This window comes from Peromyscus eremicus, chromosome 13, assembly GCF_949786415.1.
Source record: "Peromyscus eremicus chromosome 13, PerEre_H2_v1, whole genome shotgun sequence".
Classification (NCBI taxonomy): Eukaryota; Metazoa; Chordata; class Mammalia; order Rodentia; family Cricetidae; genus Peromyscus; species Peromyscus eremicus.
This window is the reverse complement of record NC_081429.1, coordinates 38,067,192-38,086,603: the sequence shown is the minus strand read 5'-3', so window position 1 is coordinate 38,086,603 and position 19,412 is coordinate 38,067,192.

Here is a 19,412-nt window from a genome sequence, read left to right as displayed (position 1 = left end):
GCACAGCTTCACAGAGTTAAATAAATGCACCATAAACAAAAGTAACACACCTTAAAATAATGTTCTACAACAGCTAGATTATACATTAGCTGTAAATTCAGATACTTAAATGAAGTTATAAATATGATAAAGGAAATGATGACGATACCCAGGGATTACTATGGATACTGGACCAGGGACTGGAGAAAACTGAACTAGAGCCAAAGCTGGTATTTCCAGATGGACTTCCTGGAGGCCAGGGCATTTCTGTTATTTTGTTTTTGTATTTAATTGTGGCAAAATAAAATAAAACCACCCAGGATAAGATCATAACTTCCCAAGTGCAGTGTGGTTATTTTATTGGCTGGAGGCACCATGATGAAAAGCAGACCTTTAGAATTCAATCACCAGGCTCTGTACAACTTAATGGCCATGGGTTAACTCTCTCTCCCACCTCCAGCCACCAGCAACCACCGCTCAAATCTGTTTCCATCATCTCCACTATTTTAAATATACGAATGATCCTGACTTGTTCATGGGCACATAGCATTCACGTGTGACTCTTTGCTGTCTCCCTCAAACCAATTGTATCATCTTGTTGGCTTAATTAACTAATGAGCAGTATAAAAACCTCCTACATGTTTATCTTACAATGTCTACGGGTTGTTTTTTTTTTTTTTTTGCCCTCCGAAGATGAACTAAGAAGGACACGCTGCACATCAGGTTTCCCAGATGTTCATAATAATTAAGGCAGATATTTGTCAAAAGTATGAAAAGAACTTTTCTTCATGGTTACCAAATAGTCGTTTCCTCCACTCCTGGCCTCTGAAGGGAGCCCGTTCCTAGCCCTCCCATCCCTTCCTGCCGACCTGGTCACATGATCTTCATCTCTTTCCTGGCCAAATCAATTTTCTGTAAAAGCTGTTCCTTGTCCCCATTAACATGTAACCAAGAGATGTGTGTTGACTGGCTTCCTTCCCTGCAGAGATTTCTCCAGTGTGTTGCCAGGGAACAAAGCCTTCCCCTGCAGAAAATAATATCTAAAGGTTGAGATTTCTGGAAGAAAAAAAAAGAGTCACAGATCACTTTTTAGCAAAGACAATTTTAGGGGGCCTGACACTAAGTCCTCAATACAGTGACTCCCCAACCAAAATCCTTAAAAACAAAATAGTTGGGGAGACAACAGCACCAGTTACACAGAGCAGATTATTTATCCATAGAACAATTCCAAGTCAGGGCGAACAACCCCGAAGGAGAGGGTCTCTGCTGACAGCAGAATGTTGTTTGAGGTGCAAAGCTATATCTGGCACAGTCAAACAACAGACTCGTAGCAGAATGAACACTTGAGTACACAAAGTGAAGAAGACCAACACCCTGCTCTGCACTGGGCAGCTTTGGGCAGCGCTCAGTGTGGCAGAGCTACTGTGAAGAGCTGAAGGCAGGCAGCCCTAGCTTTCTGCTGCTCTCTGCTTTGGGAGGAAAGGGACTGGGCTTTCAGAATGCTCTGCTAACCTGGCTAGTTGCGACCTATCAACTCCAAGCCTTCCAAGTCTTCACACTGAGCACCAGGGTAGGGGAGAAGGAGAAGATAGATGGACGGTGCTTTCTAAGAACCGTCAGAGTAATGGGAAGGCTTGCATAGTTTAGCCTGTCCCTGGGCTACTGCTAATGTGACTTTCCTTCTGTATGTGGTAAGCTTTCTCTCTGCTCTAGAGCAGAACCAGGCCTTCGGATGTGGCGTCATTCACTGTGGGCCAGACTTGTCATCTTGCAGTCACCCAGATTGAATAGGAACAACTGATAACCGAGGAGACTTGGGCCACAACTCATCTGTGGTCTTAGATAAGCTGTAGCCACAAGAAGACTAAAGGCATCCGCGGTCCCCATCGAACAAGCTCCACATCTCCCTTTGCTGCCTTTGTCTTGCCATTGCCAGGCCTCACACAGACCTGGTGCAGGTCAGTCAGCCCACAGAAAAGAGCCAAGGATTTCTTTGATCAGAGATGCTTCCTCTACCACTCAGGACCTAGTGCTAGACATGCTGTCCATTTCAGAAGTCATTGGCCAGCCTTTGGAAAGGATTCTTCAGTTGACGGTTGCCATGTGATTCAGCCCATGCCCTTCCAGCCCTTTGTCCTCACATCAGCTTCTGAATATGGACAGAGTTAAGTGCTCCCTTGGGAACAGGTATGACTATACAGCGGTCATCTTCCAGAAGGTGACGTCATCCAAGCCCTTCAGACTGTGAAGAGTAAACAATGGCTGCATGATTGGGTCAGTGTCAGTAGAAACCAGGACACGAAGCTGGAGGCCGGGGCCAGGAACACCTCGGCCTGTTTGAATCACTCATCAGTTCCTGCTTCTAGAGCCTAGTCTGTTTACCTCACCATTAGTGATGAGTTCGTTTAGGGTGGTGAACAGAAACAAACACCATTTGCAAAGAATAATTTAAACATAATTGACACGATACAGAAAACAAAAATATAGTCATTATATGTAGTACATATTATTCACTGGTCCAGTGTGCTACATTACTGTCCTATTACCGTGTCCTACATTACCGTGCCCTTAAGGTGTAGATGAGATAAGTTCAGAAATGTGCCCACAAGTCCAGAGATCTGCCTGGTGCACAGACCACTTTCATCAGCACAACTGTTCCTCCCATGCTATTTACTTGGGTTGTTCACCCTGATACCTAACGTAACGCTCATTGGCTTTTGTTCTGGGTTCTCTGGGTTAAAAAGTCTTTGTGATAATTTACAAAGGAAAAAAATAAAGAATACAGTGTCCCCACACAAACTCTTGCACATCTATTCACACTCCAGTAAACGCCTCACCAACATGGAGTAAGTGATTCAGTGACAAGGGTGGGTGGCATTGGTGAGGAAGAACAGACAGGGATCTCACCCACAGGGCATTTCTACTCTGCCAGTCCCTACGCCTCTAGGCTCTTCCTTTCAAACATCATGCATTTTATAGAATGTGTCACCTGGACTGAGCCCCACACCGCTCTGTATTTCTCAAGCAAGCTGAAACAGTGGGTGTTTAATTACTGTTTTTTATCACTTCCTATATGTCAGCACTTTGAGAGGCGTTTTTAAATGCATTGGCTCACTCAGTTCATTCATATAAACATGCATGGTAGCATCCCCACTCTACTGATGTGACAGCTGAAACCAGCAGAATCCAGCCCTTGCAAACACCTGATTCGTGTTGAAGCCACTAACCACGGTATGAAAGGCAATGGATTCTTCGTCAGCTCTGTGTTTCGGTTAGCCACCAATCTATTTGACCTGAGCATCCCCTTGGTGCTGAGGGAAGAATCCATGCAACTGTGGTTCCCCAAGAAAGTTGCTCAGCATTTCTACGGCTCTCTTAACAAGGCTGATGTCACTCCTCTGGGTAGTGTTTTGAGGTATGTGAAAGCGCTGGATCACATATCATGCTAGGTACCTGTTATTTCACTGTGTACAGCCTAGGCATAAAGGAATGCCAGGGATCATTTAATAAAATTATATCACGTATTGAATGTACCCATCTTTATAACATTAGAACATCTAAGCATGCCTATGTGTAGCCACTCACTTCACTCTCATCACCACTAGAAGTTACTCTTTACGAGTTTCAGCAAGATTCAATGAGAAGACAGACCAGCACTTGGCACAAGGCCTGCTGTATATTATATACCCCAGATTATCTATTGCCTATTATAACTTAGTTCTTTGAGGTTTGTGGACAATGTGGTCCATTTCCTGCCACATGTTCAAAGATTTTCAAAGGATGGAGAGTCCTGGATTTTTTTTAAAAAGATTTTTATTTATTTTTATTTGTGTGTACGTATCTGTGTGTGCATTTGTGCAAGTGTGTGCTAGTGCACACAGAGACCAGAAGAAGACATTGGAGCTCCTGACACTAGAGTCACAGGCAGCTGTGAACTGCCTGGCATGGGTGCTAGAAACCAAACTCCTGTTTTCTGGAACTGTAGCAATAGCCATGAGCCACGAAGCCATCTTTCCATACTCTGGGTTTTCATAACATTTTTTCTTTCAATTTGGTTATCTCATATTTATTTATTTGTTTGTTTGTTTGTTTTACTTGCTTGTTTTTTGGTGAAAGGCAAAGCATGTTCTTTTGCACTGAGGTTGCCTTGTTTGATAATAGAGTGGTAGCCTGGTGTGATGATAGGGTCGTAGGTCTTTCTCCTACACTGGAACTCGGGGTGGCACAATGTTCATGGTTAGCAATACTGAGAAGGGGACAATGGAGATCCCTTGTGGCTCATGGCTGTCTTTGGGACATTAGTGAACAGCTTTGGAGAGCGATATCAGGTGCAGACAATGGGTCTGCGGGAAGAAGCATTCCCCCAGGAAGCCAGGAGACAGGCGTTAGAGCGTACAACTCCATCCACTGAGTCACTGAGAACATTTGGCTTCTCTGCCCTCTGTGTGAGCTCCAAAGGCTTCAAAATGGCTTGTATCTGTTCCCCTTATGAGAGCCATGAAAGCTTCACTACATGAAGTTGTAGGAACTTCTTGAGGAGATATAGGCTTGAGACACTTATTTCTAGTCAGTTTAAATACTTGGCTCATCTCAAAAGTTCAGAAAATCGTATATTACTTTTAACAGTTAACCTAAAAAGGAAATCAAAAGTACCCTGGAGAATGGACTTAGGAATCATTCCTTGGTGATCATCTGAACTGTTGGACACCGACCAGACTGTCTCCATCATGAGCATGACCAAGCCCAGGAGCTCCAGCCTTTGGGGACATCAGAAGACATTCCCTCAGGGCCCTCCCTTGTTACCATTCCTAGGGCGACAGGATGAGCTCAGTTGCAAAGCGGGTCATTTGAGTCCAGTATGAAGATGACCGCTGTCGTGGATGGGTGTGTGGACCCAGGCCAATGTAAATGTCTGGTAGGGTTGTTTCCAAGATGAGACGGCCTTTACACTAAGCAACAACTTTGTTGTGTTGTGCATGTTTCCTTCAGCAAAATCCTGAGGCAAGAATATAAGATTAATTATTTCTGTAGAAACTGGAGACATGACAAGAACCCACAAATTAAATACTGTACTGCAGTGAACAGAAGCTCTGAAAAGAGAAATGTAAGAAAAGCTCTCCCCTACACACATGTTGTATGTGTATGTGTGTGTTCATGTCTTTGCCTAGCTTTCTGCCATACATAAATACACCACCCACAACATCCAAGGAAACATTTATATAAAAACAAATGTTAGTTTAAATTGGGGGGAGGGGTAAAGAAGCCAAATTGGGGGGAAGCATCTAAAGGAGAGGACAGCTGTTGTCATGACACACTGCCAATTACCCACCTTGCCAAGGGGGACATGCTCAATGGACTGGGTAGGGTGGAAAGGATAGATGTGTGGTTGAATTATATCACCCCACATTTCAAGTGCTGATAGTCTCACCCCTAGTACTTCAGCATATTACCTTATTTGAAAACAGTGTTTATAGAGATAACTGGGTTCAGTGAGATCATTGGGGTAACCCTAACTCTCTAATATGACAGGTAAACTCACAATGGGTTGGATATGCAAGGAGGGATGAGAGTCAAAGGGACTTCTAAAGCTCGGGGCCGTCTACAAGGTAAAGACAACAGCCATGGTAGATTCTCCTCTCTTGGTCCTAGGAAGGAACTATCCAGCTAATAATTCAATCTCTACCTTCTGGATCTATGAGAAAATAGATTCCTGTCCCTGCCACCAGGTTTTAGTTGCTATGGAAACAATGTGTTTAGAAGCAGCAGCATCTTCCTAGCCTCTTCAGGAGTCAGGCTCCTGAGAATGTACAAGCCTCCTTTCTGTATTCTGGTCATAAATGCAAGTTGACAATATGTAAGTGGTAGCTGGTCTAAGAGTTCAGGCCTCTGTGAGCTCATTGAACAGTACTGAAGAATATGTTTTCAACACTGATTAACCCCCCAGCATGAGCTTCTTTTATCTAGGAAAATAGTGAACAGTGCAGGGCCCTAGAAGTCCGTGGGTTTTATTCCTTCACTGTGGGTCTGCCCTGTGTTCATTTGTATACCCATTATGGAACATTATCTCCTGACCAGCTATAAACTCTCAACAAAGGCAGCTTAGAAACATTCTGACTCACCCTCTCATGACATCAAGGGGATGAGGATGAGAAGAACAGAGGAGTTGGAAAGCCACTCTGTTGACTGATAAGCATGGCCTGTGTCCTAACTCCAAAGCTGGAGTTTTGTGTGGTATACCATATTGGCTTCTTTCTATAGAGAAACAATTCTTATAGGGTGGTTATTTAATTTTGATTTTTAAGACAAAGTCTCACTGTGTAGCTCATATTGGCCTCAAACTCATGACAATCCTCTAGCCTGAATTTGTGCCTGCTCCCTTTTAAATGTCTCCTTGGTGCTCAGGATTGAACTCAGGGCTTTGCATATGCCAGGCAAACACTCCACCACTAAGTTGTATCTCCAGCCCTGGAAGCGATTTTTAATGTGAGAATTCTAATGGTGCTCCCCTTGCTCTGCAGAGTTCTCCTGCACGGAATGAGCTTTGAGGTCACCTGACTTCTTTGTAATATCTGTGCAAGTGGTTTGCCAGTTCCAATCCAACACTTACAAGGATAGGAAACTTCCTTCTTTCTTTCAGACAGCTCCAATGATTTCAAATTCCTTGACACCCACCCAGAAAACCACGCCAGACTGTTGAAGGTAAGGATATGTGTTTTCAGTTATCCAATGTAAGCTGCTGCCCAGGGATTGTCCTTAGTCCTCCAAAGTCTCTGTGATGAGTACAATGATGCCATTGGTTCAGATGGCACCTCATTTCTAATGGGGATCATAGTAATACAAGCTCCTTTCTGGGTGGTGGGGCTTGGTTCCCAGTTCAGAGAACACTACAGTTGTCTGGTCTTTTGGACGGAAAAGCTTGAAGAGAGTGATGGGGCAGCGACCTCAATTGAAAAGAATTGGTAGTATCTCTGCATTGAAGAACTGTTTCCTCAAAGAGAAGCCGGTGCATATCTCTCTCTCTCTCTCTCTCTCTCTCTCTCTCTCTCTCTCTCTCTCTCTCTCTCTGTGTGTGTGTGTAAGTCAGATGACCTGCTTTGGTTTTTCCACTTGCTGGATGATGCTCCTGTTCCTTACCACTGTTGCCCAAGCAAGCACTGTGGCAAGGGACACACCAGGAGGAGAATGGGTTAACATCCTCCTACAGCTCTTTTATCTGAGATCCCCTTTGGGCATCATGTTCCCGCAGATCTAAGCAAGAAGACTGAAGTTAGCAGGACAGTTCAACCCCAAGTGATACACCTTCTAAAGGTCTACAGTCCAAAGATACACACTGCCACCCACCAACACTTTCTCAGTCAGAGGCCATTCTCAGGAGATGAGTTAGAAATAACTGGGATGGAAACAATTTTCTTCTCTGGACAGAGCTGGTTTAGACTTGAACAATAAAGACCTGCTCCCACATGTGGGCCGATCGTTCTAACTCAGCCATGCTCCTGTCCTTTAGTCCTCTAAGTTCTGTGAAAGGAGCAGCAATCGCCATTCTAGAAGCAAGAAAGCCAAAGGTTTGGAGGAACCAAGTAACTAGTTGACACTTACTAGCTGGTAAATGTGAAGTCATTGTTACAATCTAAGTGGGGTGATGTCAGAATTGTCAGCCTTTGTAGTAGATCTGTGCCATGTAGAAAAAAAATACATGTATCTACACACATCCATAAAACCTGATGAGCACATTTGTAAAATCACAGGGAAGAAATTGTACATCTTTATTTCTCTCCCCATCTATTTATAAATTTTGCTATCAACATCGGAATCAAAGCATATATTAACATATATATGATCTACAGCAATAGGGATTGTCTTTGTGGATGAAGAGTCCTTCTTACTGTGATAGGCTCATGGAAGTCATTGTTTCCAAGTTAGAACCTAGAAGAAGATAGAGGACCAGCAAGATGCCTCGATGCCTCAGATGTTGTCAAGGCTGATGCCACAGACAGAACAAGAACTGACTCCAACAGTTGTCCTTGGCATGAATGCTGTGGCATGTGAACCCATGTGTACACACACACACACACACACACACACACACACACACACACACACACGAGGGAGTGTGTGAGGCCAAGACTAACATTTCACTACTAAATAATGAGGCAAACTTCAGGTTTTCACATTCTTAACAAAATAATTTGGGGCCACTTTGTCACTTACTATATTATTTCCTCAATTTTATTTTACTCTTAAATGAATAAATACTTTAAAATTTTCAAAAAATAAAAAAGCCACACCCCATGAATCCACCTCCCAGACAGCACTTATCTGACATTTCCACCATTAACTATAAAATAACAAATGTACATGACTTGAAAGCAGACTTAGGAAGGAAAAGAGAAAATGAAGGGTTTCTCCCCATCCCCACCTCACTTTCAAATCCTCTTCAGGCAGACAGCTGTCTTTAATGCCTCTCTCTCCTTCTCTCTCTCTCTCTCTCTCTCTCTCTCTCTCTCTCTCTCTCTGTCTGTCTCTCTCTGTCTCTCTCTCTCCCTTCTGTGTCTCTCTGTCTCTCTCTCTCCCTCTGTGTCTCTGTCTCTGTCTCTCTCCTCCAAGAGGCCCACACACCTTACACTAGCTGCTTCTGTCTTCCTTTAGTTGGTGGTATATACCACAGTGACCTTATCTGCTGCAGTCAACTACATTGACTCAAAGGTTTTAGTTGCCAATCAATAAGGAAATGTACAAGATATGGATAACAACACTAGCCCTGTGTTCTGGGCACTCATTCTGCTAATCACGTTATCCTTAAGTGTCCATCTAATTCTCACAAAGGCTGCCAAAGGATTCTGCAGGATTCCTTAGATTCTTTCCATTTGCCTACCCAACCCCAAGTCCACAATGCACCTTGTGGAAAGCAACCACAGAGCCCTTGCTTCTTGCTCTCCACTGGAGTCAGCCCCAGGACAGCAGAAGAGGTGGGGAGGGAGAACTGGGGAGGGGTATGGTCCTCTGGCTCTCCCACTGGTGTCCTCTATTTCTGAAACAGAAAGCCAGAACTTTGATTAGTGGTCCTTTTCACACAGCAGTCTTCAGCTTGGCAGATGGTATGGTATCCCCACTTCCTACTTATTCCCAGAAATGACTCCCCCACTTTTGCTAGCCCAGGAATAGACATAGCCTCTATCTTAGTTTGCTTTCTATTGCTATGATAAAATTCCATGACCAAAAGTAACTTGGGGGAAAAAAGTGTTCATTTCACTTTCCATCTTATGCCCTATCATGGAGGGAAGTCAGGGCAGGAACTCAGGCAGGAACCTGGAGGCAGGAACTGAAGCAGAGGCCATAGAAGGACATTGCTTACCAACTTGCTTGTTTATGCCTTGCTCGCCTTGCTCCTGATTTCTTTTTTTTTCTTTCTTTCTTTTTTTTTTTTTTTGTTGTTGTGAGCCTAGCCTTTCATGACTCTAGCCCTCTTTATTTCTTACACATCCTAAAGGAGCAATGAGCTGGGCCCTCCCACATTAATCACTAATCCAGAAAATGCTCCATAGGCTTACCTATTGGTCAATCTGATGAAGACATTTTCTTAGCTGAGATTCCCTTTTCTCAGATGATCCAGGCTTTTGCAAATTGACAAAATACACACACACACACAAACACACACACACACACACACACACAGAGAAAGAGAGAGAGAGAGAGAGAGAGAGAGAGAGAGAGAGAGAGAGAGCGCACAGCTTCCTTACCCTTACTAAACCTTTGCAAACAGTCCTATGCCTTCAATGCTCTTCAAATCACTCAATTTGAGTGTGCAAATTGTTTCCTCCTAGGACTCTGACTCATGTATATGAACTGTGATTCCCATGATACCACTGACAAAAATAAAGAGGCAAGAAGTTACCTGACCATGGGGTGCATTAGTCCCCGAAGGACCTGGGCTTGATCCTTGAATTCACTCCCTGGATGTACTCTCAACCTTGTATTCTCTCCTCTCTTCAGAGTCACCCATCTTAGAGAATCACCTGTGTGGCTTCCATACTTGGAGACCCACAGGGTTTTTCTAATATACAGTGTTTCCATGAATACTCTTATAGAACTATCTTGGTAAATGTATGGCCATATTTTTACCAGTGCCAAGTCCATGCATATATGTAACATAATTTGAAGAGATCTTATCAAATCAGTCTCTTTGCTAATCAAACTAGATATACTCATATAGTATGATCCACTAAGTCTATCCTAAACAGAGGTAAATAGATTTAGATTTGTAGATGTGGATGCCGATATGGACATGAATATACAAAGAAAGGCTGACACATTCATGACGAGGTGTCCTGCTTTGCTTCTGGGTTACACAGACCTTGTGCAGTCATACCTCTTCGGCATCCCTCCAGCACATTCTCTATTCCCAGAACATTCATTTTTTAAATTAGCTCATTTTTAAAAGACTTATTATTTACTATGTATACAGTGTTCTGCCTGCATGTATGCCTGCACACCAGAAGAGGACATCAAACCTCACTACAGGTGGTTGTGTGTCACCATGTGGTTGCTGGGAATTGAACTCAGGACCCCTAAAAGAGCAGTCAGTGTTCTTTACCACTGAGCCATCTCTCCAGGCCCACTTAGCTCATTTTATAGGCTCAGGCCACCTCCACAGCTGTTGCTGTCCTTGGAAGCCATCCCATAGTCCTAGCATCCCCAATATCCTGGGTTCTCCACAGTCTGCACCTTCAACAATGGCCTCCAAGCCTTTTTCAGGAGACCCTACCATATGATGCCAAGTCTCAGCTCTTCTCCATGACTCCTTCAATCAGTGACCTCCAGGGCAGTGAAGCCAGTCTTCACCTGTGGTGTCTCCTTTCCTCTCATGATGTCATGTCACGTAATATTTGTTTAAATCTGCAAAGCTGTGCTGCATTTCTTTAACTCTGGAAACATGTGTTGCATCTGTTGAACTATGTAAAGATGTGTTGTTATTTTACCTTGCCTGTGTAAGGTACCTGATTGGTCTAATAAAAAGCTGTACAGCCAATAACGAGGGAGGAGGAAAGGTGGAACTTCCAGGCAGGGAAATTAAGTAGGAAGAGGGATTTAGGCTCGAGGAAGAAAGAAAAGGAGACAACAGGAAAATGCCAGGGACCAGTCACACAGACACAGAGGAAGCAGCAAAGTAGGACATACAAAATGAAGGAAAGGTAAAAAGCTCCGAGGCAAAGCATAGATGAACAGAAACAGATTAAATTAAAAGAGTTAGTGGGACAAGCCTAAGCTAAGCCTGGGCATTCATAACTGATAGTACATCTCCATGTCTTTATGTGGGAGCTGGTTGACAGCCCAAAGACAATGCCAACTACAGTGTCAGGCCTCAGCTTCTTTCCATGACCTGGTCAGAGGGTCTCCTGTGCAGCTGAAGCTGCCACACTTTCTCTGATGGCCTCCCTTGACATCCCATGATGCCAAACCTCAACTATAACTCCATGCTTTCCTTAATTATGCAGCTCCCATGGAGCCAAAAGCAGTAACATGTAGAGACTCTTACACATTTCCAAGTTCAGCTGTGGGTATGAGATGCAGCCTTAACCTGCTGACCACAGCTTCTGCACACTGACCCTGAGGAAACACTTCCAACAGATTTCGTCTCAGTAATGCTGGGCTCTTCTTAATCACAGATGATTTCTCAGACCCAAATGGCCCTATCGATGGTCTCAGTAAAGCAAACTTTCACTTCTATATATTCTTAATCCAAAATATTGCATGGATGGCCCTGGTAGAGTCTTTTCTTCCCTGTGAACTTTACCAGCCAGACTGCCATATTCTGCATTTTTCTCAGCATTATTTTCTAAGTTCCCACAATAGGTGATTAATCTCTGAGCACTCCATGGATTTCCTAGTCTAAAGTTCCAAACATCAGCATAATCTTCCCCCTAAACAACATGGCCAGATCTGTCACAGCAAGAGTCCACTCTCTGGTCCAATTTTAATCTTAGTTTGCTTTTGATTGCTGTGATAAAGTAGTGTGACCAAAAGTGTACTGGGGAGGAAAAGGTTTATTTCACTTTACAGATTATAGTGCATGATGAGGGGAAGCCATGGCAGTAACTCCAGTCAGGAACCTATAGGCAAGAAATACAGCAGAAACCATGGAGGAACATTGCTTACTGGCTTGCTCACCTGTGGCTTTCACAGCCTGCTTTCTTATACAGTTCAGAATCACCTGCCCAGGCACAGCACTGCCCATAGTGGGCTGGACCCTCTTACATCTACTACTAATCAATAAAATATTCCACATGCTTGCTTGCAGGCCTTTCTAATGGAGGTGTTGTAGAATATTAGTTGAAGATGTGTTACATTTGTCTATGTTGTGGAACATTTGCTTTAATGAGGCAAAGACGTCTTGCTTTCTTTTATGTTACATTTGCTTAACTCTGTGAAGCTGTGTTACTTTGCCTGCTTAAAATACCTGATTGGTCTAATAAAGAGCTGAATGGCTAATAGCTAGGTAGGAGAGGGATAGATGGGGCTGCCAGGCAGAGAGAATAAATAAGGGGAGAAATCTAGACTCAAGAGAAGAGTGAGAAGGAAGAGCAGGAGAAGGATTGAAAAAAGGAAAAGGAGAAGAGGACCCCAGGGGACAGCCAGCCAGCCAGCAACACAGCCACCATGGAGTAAGAAGGAAAGAAAGGTATATAAAATGGTGAAAGGTAAAAGCTCAGAGGCAGAGGTAGACAGGATAATTTAAGTTAAGAAAAGTTGGCTAGGAACAAGCCAAGCTAAGGCCGGGCATTCATAAGAATATGTCTCCATGTATTTATTTGGGAGCTGGGTGGATCCTCAAGGAGTAAGGAGTTAAAAACAACAACAACAACAACTACTACTACTACTACATGGAGGTCTTTTCTCAACGGAGATTCTTCCCAGATGACCCTAGCTTGTGTTAAGTTGAGAAAAACTAGCAGTACAGTCCCCTTACCCTCACTAAATCTTTATAAACTGCTGTGAGGTAATGCTTTCATACACTGGTTTAATAAAATGCTGATTGGTCAGTAGCCAGGCAGGAAGTATAGGTGGGATAAGCAGACAAGGAGAATTCTGGGAAGAGGAAGGCTGAGCCAGGAGATACCAGCCCACCATCCAGGGAGCAACATGTAATGGCACAAGGTAAAGCCACGGAACATGTGACAACATATTGATTAACAGAAATGGGCTGAGTTTAAGTGTAAGAGCTATTGATTAGTAAACCTGAGCTAATGGCCAAGCAGTTTTAATCATTATAAGCCTCTGTATGTTTATTTGGGTCCAAGCAGCTTCGGGACCAGCAGGTGACAGAGATTTCTCCTAACAGCAGGCCAGGAGGGACACAGGAAAACTTTAGCTACAATAAACAGTCCTACTCCTCCAATGTTCTTCAAATCACTCAATTTGAGTGTGCAATTTATTTCCTCCTAGGACTCTGACTCATGAATGTGGACTGTGACCCCATGATACCACTGACAAAGCAGGGGTGAGAAGTTACCTGCCTCTGCAGGGTCCATGAGCCTGTGGAGGACCTGGGCTTGTCCTTGAACTTGCTCCCTGGAAGCACTCTCAACCTTGTCCTGACTCTTCCCTGCAGAGTCATATGTGTTAAGGATGTGGCTTCCATGAAACTTCAGAGACCCACAAGATTTTTCTAATACACAGTGTGGCTGTGATTTCCTTATATGCTTATCTTGGTAAATGTGTGGGCACAGGTTTTAGCAGCACCAAGTCCATGAAAAAATACATACATTTATAGATAATATATACATACATATGTGTATATGCCTATATATATAATTATAATTTGAAGAGCTGTTATTACATTGATCTCTTTGCTAATCAAACTAAATATACTCATACAGTATCATTCAGTGAGTCTATCCTAAATGGATGTAAATAGATTTAGATTTGTAGGCATGGATACAGATAGAGACACGAATATACAAAGAAATGCTGACCCATTCATGGAGGGGGTGTCCTGCTTTGCTTCCTATTGCTATAATAAAGACCATAACTAAAAGCAACTTGGAGCAGAAATGGTTTATCTGACTTGCACATCCCAGTCACAATCTATCATTGAGGGAAGTCAGAGGAGGAACTCAAACAAGGACAGAGGCAGGAACCATGGTAGAAAACTGCTTACTGGCTTGCTCTCTTTGGAAGGCATGCTCATTTTCCTCTTTTGTACAACCCAGGACCATTTACCTAAGGGTGACACCACCCACAGTGGGCTGGGCCCTTCTCCATCAATCATTCATCAAGAAAATGTCCCACAGACTTGCCAACAGGCCAGTCTGATGGAGACATTTTCTCAATTGTGGTTCCCTCTTCACAGATGACTCTAGGTTGACAAAAATCTAACCAGTATAAAGGAGTTCACCGTCTCTTTGGGAGGGGTATTTTCTTCTTGTTTTGTTTGCATTGTTTTTGTTTGGGGAAGAAGTGAGAAGTTGGTGGGGGGGTGGAAGTCTATTACTGGAGAATTATTAGGGAAACTTTACTGGATGTACGTGATGGAGTTGTGCACAGAAGTTTGAAGCAATGGTGCACTTGAAAAGTAATTTTGGAAAGCCAGGCAGTGGTGATGCAAGCCTTTAATCCCAGCACTCAGGAGGCAGAGGCAGGCGGATCTCTGTGAGTTCGAGCCAGCCTGGTCTACAGAGTGAGTTCCAGAGCAGGCTCAAAAGCTACACAGAGAAACCCCGCCTTGAAAAACCAAAAAAAAAAAAAAAAGAAAAAGAAAGAAAAAGAAAAAGAATGTTGGAAATATAGTGTCAAATTTAAAAAGTAAAATTGTAGCATGAATCTTATTAATAAGAACAAACCCGGGGCTAGGTATTGAGGTGAATGCTGGAAGATCAGAGAAGCAGAACAAGCCACAGCCTCACCTCACCAATTCCTCAGCTGATTCTATCTCCTCAGACTAGAAGCCTCTAAGTTCTCATACAGAATGAATCTCAGCTGAATTGCTACTCAAAAGCCTAAAAGCTTAACCAGGCTCGTTCCTGGTTTTCACACCTTTTATACCTTTCTGCTTCCTGCCATCACTTCCTGGGATTAAAGGCTCTTGTTACCACGCCTGGCTGTTTCCAGTGTGGCCTTGAACTCACAGAATCCAGATGGACCTCTGCCTCCCAAGTGATAGGATTAAAGGCACGTGTGCCACCATTTTCTGTCCTTTATGTCTATCTAGTGGCTGTTCTGTCCTCTGACCCCAGATAAGTTTATTAGGATGCACAATATATTGGGGAACACAATATCACCCATAAAATGTACGCTATAATGCCATTTTTTTGTCAAATAAGAAAAATTCCCTAAAATAATAACCCACATTTTATATGTATCCATGCAAAAATGTTACAAATGGTATATGTGAGAAATGATTGCCAGTGAGCATGGAAGGAGGTGAATAAAACACTAATGTGGGGGCCAGTATAGAGAAAGGAAATGTCAGATTTCCTTCTAGACAGATAGGATCATTTACAACGCTGCTTATAACATGAGGAGCACTCACCATTTTCTGTAGTATTTCCACCAATCAACATTACCAACCTTAGGAAGAATTTCTGCAAGCTGATGGCTACTGTCAGACTTAAGTTCTGTCAGTCTTAATTCACTTCACCTTTCTCCATCATTGCGCTATAGTATGTCTTCTTCCATAACTCAGGTTAGTTGGCAATGCTAGAAAGATATCTGGCTCTTCAGAAGCTTTTTGGCTCCATCGGCATAGTCCGTTAGCAGAATGTTTTCAACTCCTGGAAAGCACAAGGGACCACAGGAGCCATAATGAAATTGAATGCGGGTCCCATGTTCCCATCAAACCCTTTCTCCAGTCTGAAAGTCTCCAGTGTCCCAGTGACCCCATGATCGTTCCAGGGCAGGTATCCCCGCTGCGTGCTCAACGTATTTCAAACTCTGTTTCAACCTCACTCACACTTAATACATCAAAAGACGTATTCTTTCTTCACTGAGCAGCTCGGTGCTGGGGAGCTGTCTCCAGGAACCCTTTTTGTTTAACTAGGCTTTTTTTTTTTTCTTTTTCTTCTTGAGCCTCCCTCCACACCCCTCCTTTTTTTTTTTTTCCTTTTCTTGGAAGAATTTGATCTTTTGCCAAAAATAAATGAAATGCTGGCTCCAAGTTCAAGTCAGAATTTACTAGCTGATAAATTGGAAATGGAGAGTGGGCTGGGAGAACGGAGAGAAAGTGTGGAGAGGGAGGGAGGCTTTCATTTGGGGCAAGTTCAAACTTGGACTCAGAAGCTATTAAAATGCCTGCTCTGTGCTGAGTCACATGGAGGAGGAGGAGGAGGAGGAGGAGGAGGAGGAGGAGGAGGTCAGGGGATGAGGCTGGCTCCCTGCCAGCCACACGCTCTGCCCAGGTTGATGAAGAGCCTGCAAAGGAACGATGGCAGGGTTATAATTTCAGTGTTTTAAATATAACATTAGACGCCACGTGCCTGACACAGAATGAGCAAAAAACACAAAAACAGGACCTCTGCATTCATCAGACTAGTGCCTGAACATACGTGTTTCTGGGAGCCGACTCCCACTCAGCTCTTAGCCCAACTTCACCTGCTCCGACCCTGCCCGCCATTCTCCAGGCCTCCAGCAGCTGAGTCTCTCCAGATGTCTCCAGTTAATAAAGGAGTGAAGAGGAGCCTTGGGGGAAACATCAGAGCTGAAACAATAGGTTTTACTAAGATGGGATGATGGTGATGTTAATTCAAGTAAACTCGGAAGCAGTCTTAGGAGATAAGTGATGTTATGTTCACTTTCACAGGGAAGGAAATGAAGTCCTGTGACTTCAGCGACTTCTCCCCACTGGCCAAGCTAGAAAACACAGGGCCGAGATGTGAATCTAAGAGGTGTGCTCTGTTCCCCCTAGCCTTGACAGTGACTGTTGCCTCTCAAGCACCGGTATACCACTATACCTCAGAAGAGAAGTACACCTTCATGTCTTCTACAGCAAGAAAAGGCAGCCAGAGTAGTTCATTGTGACCCTTCAGTCCCTCTCATACCATTTCCTTATTGGAATCCTGGTTCTTCGATCATTTTGACATTCAGATCTCTGTTCTGTTTTTCTCACCACATTTTTATTATGAATAATTTAAACACACAGACTTGCTGTAAGAATGTGGGTGAGCCTGCATGTGCTCATCATGAGATTCATCAGCTAAGATTGGTTCGGTCGTATCTATCCATTTCTCCATACCCTTATTCATCTACCAAATCCATCTTGTCCTACATATATCACACATTAGCACATGATGTATCTCAACACTTCTGTTTCCTTCTGGTTTAGGACACACAAAATAAGCATCGTGCCTAACAATTACCAAGGGCTTATAGTCAAGTGCTATGCCAAGCATTTTCTGGGTGCCACATAACTTGATCCTGATGGAACTCTTACGTGATCCCTGCGGTTACTACCTTCATCTTGCAGACAAGAATACTGCACTCCAGAGGACACAGACCAGGTTAACATTTGCTTGTTAAGTATTCCAATAGACTTTGCTGCATGAACTCTTCTCATTCATTCTCTTCTGATACCTCCTAGGGCCAGTACTGTTGCAGGTGAGAGAACAGAGACTTAGAGAGAATGGCCCACCACACAATAATCACAAGGACTTGAGTAAATTGGGGATGTACAGCTCCACTCTGCTCAGCCTCTCCATTGGCTCACATCTCCAATGCAGCATTCCTTTTTGCTACCATAGTCTCACTGTTTGCCTCTCCTTACATTTCAAGACTCAAGGACAAGTGTCATGAGTGGGAAAATCCCAGGCCAAAGTGTTCCAGTTGCCAAGAAAACTGATAACAGATACTGTTAGTCAGCTTTTCATTGCTATAACAAAATACCTAATATAAACAGTCTATAGGAGGAATGGGTCCTTTATGCTCACGGTTCCAGAGATTTCAGTTCACAGTCACTTGGCTAGTTGTTTGGGGCCTACAAAACACCAAACTTACACAACAGTGCCACTGCACTCCTTGATGTCAAGTTAAGGTTCACACAAGATGCCCAGGACAGTGGATGCCCTATTTCTCCTGGGCTGTATCACAATATAACAAAGGGCACAATGTAGGATTTGAGGGGGAGGACCACTTGTGTCCCACTCACCCAACATGGGTCACGGCCTATTCACAGTTTTTTACTATCTGTTATCTCATTGGATCCCTATAGCAACATATCTGAGAGCTACCTGTCAGTGTCCTCAGTATTTCAAATGAAGAGACAGACTCCAGAAGCTTAATGATGAACTCAATGAACTCAAGGTCATGCTACCCCAGAGAGAAAGAATGGCTGGTTCCAACTCCAGTGTTGTTGTGAGGTTGAGAGAGCAAGGGCGGACACAGCATTTCAGATTTGTTTGTTTTGTTTTGTTTTCCCAGTCTGGTGCTGTATTAACTGGTGTGCCAGGGTTAGTGGGTAACGACATCTAGGGAGTCTGAGAAATTAGCCAAGCCTAACACTGGGAGAGCTCAGCCACTTGCTAAACGGCCTTTGCTCCAGAGAGTCCTTTGATATGGCTCTGTGGTTCCAAGCCCAGGCCCAGGTTGACACTGTTTAGAACTGAAGTGCAGCCAACCACCTACTGGCTGTATGACTTGGAGACTGTGGCAACCTCTCTCTGCTCCCATTTCCCTCACTTGCAGAACAGAGGGGATTGTACTCATGCATGAAAAAGTTGCTAAGGACCAAGTGGTATTTTCTAGAGAAAACCTTCAACTAGCATAGTACTTATCAATTGTCTGATAAAAGTATCCTAACCTTCGTCTATGTGATGGGACTTGGGTATACACTGAGATATTCAGATGACTTCAGGTGACAGGGTTTATTACAAACACAGGGTTTTCAAGATGTCCAGAAACTCTCCACTGTGTAGTAGAGTGTCCCAAATCGGGAAAAGCACACCTTACCTTTAGACTCGTGCTTCCAGGACACAGGGCTAGCCTGGGATGTGAGTCCTTCACTGTGGAGGAGGAATTCTTTACGCCATCCCTTCCTTTTCTTCTTCCTTTCTTTTCTTCACTTTGTAAGCAGGAGATAAGAATACATCATATTCCTTCAATCATGGCATATTCCCTGTAGGTAATCACTCTACTCTCATTTGGGCTTAATTTATATTCATCTTTTGATTTGAATGTGTTCTTTAAAAACATGTGTTTTCTAATATATATTTTTTATTAGAAAAAGGGAATTTTTATGTATCTTTATACTTCTTAATTCTTATTTTGTTAAAATAGGATCTCGCTATATAGCCCTGGTTGACCTAAAAACTCACTCTGTAGGCTAGTCTAACCTCACATTCATAAATATCCATTCACCTGCTTCTGCCTCCTGGTTGCTGGAATTAAAGTTATGTACCACCATGCTTATCTTTTGTGTCTTAATTCTTCTATAGCACTGTTTGTAAATG